Genomic DNA, 6,218 nt, shown 5'->3' with positions numbered 1-6,218 from the left:
TGGTGAGGACATGAGCTGCAGTTACTAATGACGCTGCCCCCAGAGCCGGTGTTGCTAGAGGCTAGGGTAGAGGCAGAGGCAAGGGCCCAGGAGGAGCATGTGCTACAACTAGAGCACCTGTCATAGCAGCAGTTGAGGAGCTGCCAGTAGCGCCTGTTAGGAGACAGGCACCGGAGGCGCCTGTTATTGCCCCCGGACTTCAAGAGGCCTTAGCACAGTTCCTGAGTATGTTTGGTATATTGGCTCATGCGTGGTTGATTCCGATTGCACCAGCTATTTCACAGACCGAGGGAGGAGCTCTGACTCTCGCCGCCCGCACCTCATAGCAGCGGGCTCACATTTGTCAGGTTCCGGGTGTGGTGCCGGCACAACCAGTTGTTCATGTTCAGCCCGTGATTAGGGCAGCAACATCTGAGAAAGAACAACTTAGACTTGCGAGGTTCAAGAAGTATTACCCTACTACCTTCAGTGGTTTGACTTCAAAGGATGCACATGGTTTCCTAGAGGAATGCCACCGTATTCTCCGCACTATGGGTATTGTGGAGACGAGTGGGGTTGTTTTTACTACGTTCCAGTTCAAGGGAGCGGCATATTAGTGGTGGCGAACGTATGAGTTGGGTTGCCTGGCCGAGGCAACTTCACTCACATGGAATCGGTTTTCAGAGTTCTTCTTGAGGGAGTATGTTCCTCAGACTCTTTGAGATGCCTGGCACGCGGAGTTTGAGCAGTTGCGCTAGGGTAGTATGTTAGTGTCAGAGTATGACGTTAGATTAAGTGATTTGTCCATACATGCACCTGCGTTAGTTTCTACAGCTAGAGAGCGAGTCTGCAGGTTCATTGAAGAGCTTAGTCATGATATCTGGTTCAGCATGGCTTGGGAGTTGGAGTCGAATGTTCCATTTCAGCAGGTGGTAAAGAACGCTCGCCGACTAGAGGGCATGCGGGACCAGGAGGGAGAGGACATGCAGGGTCAGGAGAGAGACAGGGAGGCTAAGAGGCCTCGCAGACCGAGAGGATTTACTAGTCCTTATTTTGGAGGCAGGGTACGCCATGGTAGAGGTTTTGTGGATCAGTCAATTCAGTTTGCACTTCAGGCTTCGCGCGGTGCTTCAGATATCCATGGGTCTCAGAGTGTCCGTGTCGGACAACTTCCATAGCCATGCCAGTGGAAAGGTTACTTTGAGTGTGAAGATACCAGCCACATGGTGAGAGATTGTCCCAGACTCCGGACAGATGTGTCACAGTAGGGTATTCAGGCTATGAGTTCTGCTCCAGTTGATGATATCCCTGCACCGCTAGCTTGGGGTGCAGGTCAGGAAGGTAGAGGGCGCCCAAGAGGGGGAGGCCCGACCTGTTGATGTGCTTTCTACGATAGGGTTGAGGCCACTGAACCAGATGATGTCATACATATATGGTTCGATTTGCTATAGAGGAGCATCATTTGTATTTTGTTTCAGTTCTGCTTATCTGGGTGAGTCCTCCTATGTGATTGATGACTACGGAACGATTCTTGGCACGTTCGAGGACGGATATTTGATTAAGAGGGGGAGAATGTAATGACCCGACCTGTCATTTTGAGAATTAGCGTCCCATTCGTAGCTTAAGGTCTTGAGCAACTTCATATTATGTATTATGACTAGTGTGTGTGGTCGAGTTCAGATGATTCAGGATCAATTTGAAAGAAGGATTCTTGTTTTAAAAGCTTAAATGGTAAGAGTTGACCGGAGTTTGACTTGTGTGTAGATGAATCTGAAATAGAATTTTGATGATTCTAATAGTTTCGTATGGTAATTTTGGACTTAGGCGTGCGTCCGGATTTGGATTTGGAGGCCAGTAGGATAATTTGAAGCATTTTGGCAAAAATTGGAAAGTTGGAGTTTTGGAAGGTTAAGAGGTTTGACCGGGAGTTGCCTTTGTTGATATGGGTATTGGATTGTGATTCCGAGAGTTGGATTAGCTCCGTTGTGTCATTTGAGACTTGCATGCAAAATTTGACGTCATTCCGGGTTGATTTGATATGTTTCGGCGCGAGTTGTAGAAGTTGAAAGTTCATAAGTTCATTAAGTTCGATTTGAGGTGCGATTTATAGTTTTGATGTTATTTGATGTTATTTGAGGCCTTAAGCAAGTCCGCGTTATGTTTTGGGACTTATTGGTATGTTCGGACGGAGTCCCGAGGGGCTCGGGTGAGTTTCAGATAGGTTTGGGTTGTGTTGCGCTCGTTTTTTATGTTTCGACGTCGTTTCTTCAACCATAAATGGTACCACATTAAGAAAATTAGCTCCAATTTCTGTTTTGATTGAAGTATTAGATTCGTATCGTAATTACGGAGCCATAGCAAAAAGAATCGTCGAATTTGGACATCATATGAGGGAGTTATGCTCATTTTAGTATCAGAGAAGAGAGTTGTTGCTGGTGCTTCGTAGATGCGAAGTTGGATCCGCATCTGCAATCCCCTATCTGCAAAAAATGGTCCGCAAATGCAGAAATTACAGCTGGAAGACCGCATGTGCGGAGTTTTGGGCGCAGAAGCGAAATTCCATGTGTATTAAAAAAAAATCAGACTGCGTTTATTTAATATTTTGAGCATATCTTGAGTTCTAGAGCTCCGATTGAGGTGATTTTTACAGCGTTCTTCTCGTCTTTTAATGGGGGTCAGTATCTAACTATATTTTTTATATTTTAAAATGATTACAAAAGTTCATTTCTAAATTAATCCATGTATTGATTGGAGAATTGAGGGTTTTTATCAAAAACTTTTCTAAAGAGAATAATTGAGTTTTGAACATCGATTCTGAGTCGGAATTGGATGAAATTAGTATGGTTGGACTCGTAATTGAATGTGTGTTCAGATTTTGTAAATTTTGTCGGGTTCCAAGGTGTGGGTCTGGGGTTAACTTTTTGGTTGACTTTTTAGTTTTTGTTAAATATTGAAACTTTATTATCCAGAATCATTTCCTATGAGTTTTATTTATGATTTGAAGTTATTTTGGCTAGATTTGAGCCGTCCATAAGTTGTTTCACTTGAGAAGGTCATTTTAGAGTAACGGTCTAGCTTCTTTGAGGTAAGTATCTTGCCTAACTTTGTGTTGGGGAAACTACCCCTTAGGATTTGAGTCATTTATGCTAATTGTGTCATGTGAAGGTCGTGTACGCGAGGTGATGAGTACGTACTCGGGATTATTTATGGAAATTTGATCGCTTAGGACTATTAGGTTCTTATGTTCATTATATGTGAAGTTGTTTTAGAATGTTAAATCCCCCATTTACTAAATTTACCCTTACTGTCTTATTTGAAATTAATTGATTCATGTTTTATCCTTGTTGCCAATTAGACGCTTATGTGCCTTAATCGAAGATGTTGCCTCTTTTATTTCCATGCTATCTTTTTCGTAATTGCTTATCCTTAATTGAAGTTATTGCTATCCTTTCCGTAATTAAAGTTATTATTATTCTTCTCGTAATTGCTTATCCTTAATTGCAGTCATTATTATCTTTTTCGTAATTGCTTATCCTTAATTAAATTTATTAATATCTTTTCTGTAATTGCTCAACCTTAATTGAAGTTTTGTTATCCCTTTCATTGTTGGCTTATCCTTATTTAAAATTATTGATTCATGCTATCTCTCTTACCGTCGAGTTGTACTTATGTGAAAATCAATGTTGCAGGCTATCTCTCCCCTTGTTGAGTTATTCTTGTTGAAACCATTATTCTCTATTGTCTCTTTCATTGTGAGCTAGTTCGTCCGTTTCTTTGTGTTCTAAAGCTCTTGAGTTGATTTTCTTGTCCTATTCTCGTGTTATTGTTGTTGTTGCTGTTGTACCCAGTATTGTTGAGCTGAGGGCTATGCGTGGTTGTGGTATTGAAACTGTTTTGAGGAAATATTGTGGCATATGGGCACATGTTGTGAAAGTCATTTTATTGTGTTGTTATGTTTTGGCACACATGGTATTGTTGAGAGGATTGTCGGGGTGTTCGCACGTGAGTTGTCTCTGCTATTGTTACTATTGATATTTGCACATGCGGCGTGACAAGACGGGCTATATATATGGGTTTGCGCATGTGGCGAGATAAGGTGGGAATATTATTATGTGCGTTCGGCGAGACAAGGCGGGCATTTACTTTATTATTACGCACTTGGAGAGACAAGGTGGGATATGTCGGGGAATGATTTGTGATGGCCTGGGGGAATTGTTATTGTTGTTATTTGTGTAGTGGTGTGCCTACCCTGTGTGAGTTATATCGTGTACATTCCGTGGTGATCGTTTCTTATGTGTCATTCATTGTCTCTGCTCTTACTTGTTGACTTGAATTATGGTAGAACACTTGCACAAGTATACACATAAATAAATCACCCATATCGGTTGAGAAGATGAATCCTGATGTTATTGACCATATACATGTACTCCCGTGTGCTTGCCTTTTGTGTGAGAGTTATCCTGTTGGCACGTGAGTTGTTCGTGCATTCATGAGTCATTGTTATTGCTGGAACGTGATTGGTCTGTGCGGATATTAGATATTGTCACTCTCTTGGCACGTGAGTCATTCGTGCGGTTATGAATTTGTAATGTGGGAACAAGAGGCCAATTGATTAGAGTTCAATAATTGGGACCCGTGATTTGTGATTATGAGATTTGGTACATCATGGGAATTCCTGAATAGATCTGGTGTAAAAGTGGTTGTTCTTGTTGAGTTGTTACTTGTTTTCCTTTATTTGGTTTCATCGGATTTAAACTGTGTCCAGCTTACTCTACATCATTAATATTTGTTTGCTTCTTGTTGCTAATTGTTGCTTCTAGTATTTCATTGCGAGTATTGTTTTGTCATCCTTACCATGCTTAGCTTTATATTAACATTGTTTCCCCGTTAATTCACCTTCATAATTGTTCATGTTGTTTAGTCCAGTAGGTGTCTTGACTGTCCCTCGTCACTACTTTACTGAGGTTAGCCTTGACACTTGCTGGGTACCGCAGTGGTGTACTCATGCTACGCTTTCTGCACATTTTTATGCAGATCCAGGTATTTTGGAGTTGGTTAGTCAATAGCCAACTGTTCGGGTTTTGATGTGGAGACTCAAGATAAACCTGGCGTCGCGTTCGCAGGCCTCAGAGTCACCTTCTGATATTGTACATGTACTATTTATTTCTATTCTGAAACAGTTGTATTTAGGTATTTTTCTAGCAAACTCAGTAGAGCTTATGACTTGTACTACCGGTTTTGGGATTGTTGGCAAATATGAAAATTTTCATATCAAAATTCATAGTTGTTGGTTAAATTTGATATTAATTAGAAAGTGTTAAGCTTACCTAGTCTTAGAGACTAGGTGCCGTCACGGCATCCTACAAAGGAAAATTGGGGTCGTGACAACATTTCACTTGTCTTTTCATATAAATGACGAAGGACATGAATTGATAAAATTATTATTATTTTGTATCAGATATTGGTTGCTTTATTTTTATCAAACCTTGTCCTAGGAACTTGAGTTAAAGAGAGTCTATGACACTTATTGAGTACCGTTATGGTGTACTCAGCCCTTAGGGGCCCCTCTTCAGGGTCTCGTTTTCTTTACATGTTTCAGGATAAGGTATGGCATATGATGTGTGGACAGGGCTAGGATGACTCTCTTTTCGAGGTATGATGAAGCACCACTTTTATTTCGTGGTAGCTATCATGTTATTTTTTATTTTCTTTTATTGAAATTATTCCAAATGTTGGTTATATTCTTTGGTATAGAGGCTCCATGGATAGTTGTGTTGGATTGTAAAAATAGGATTGTGGACGTCATGCATAAAGAAATAATTATTTAATTTGATTATGTCATTTTTATAAAAAATTTCATATATGATTTTGAAAATGAAAAATATTTTGTGACTTGATTTGAAAATGTACAAGATTTTCAATTAGCTTCCGCAATTATACTTGGTCTTGACATATGGGTTGGTTCGCTTGGGTCGGGTAGTGTACCGGGTGTCGGTCATGTGGATTTAGGTCGTGACACATATACACTCGTCACCTCGTATATGCATCACCCTCGCATGTAGAAAGCAATATTATTAGTAGAAAAAATTTCTCCAACAAAGTTAGGCAAGATACTTACCTCTTTTTGAACACAATCAACATTCCAACATGACTTTTCTTTTAGAAAAAGCCTCCAAACCAATCAAATCTAATCAAAAATCGTTCAAACAATTCAAAACAAGGTTTAGAAACTACACACG

The sequence above is a fragment of the Nicotiana tabacum genome, chromosome 14 (genome assembly GCF_000715075.1).
Source record: "Nicotiana tabacum cultivar K326 chromosome 14, ASM71507v2, whole genome shotgun sequence".
NCBI lineage: Eukaryota > Viridiplantae > Streptophyta > Magnoliopsida > Solanales > Solanaceae > Nicotiana > Nicotiana tabacum.
This window is presented reverse-complemented; position numbering follows the sequence as displayed.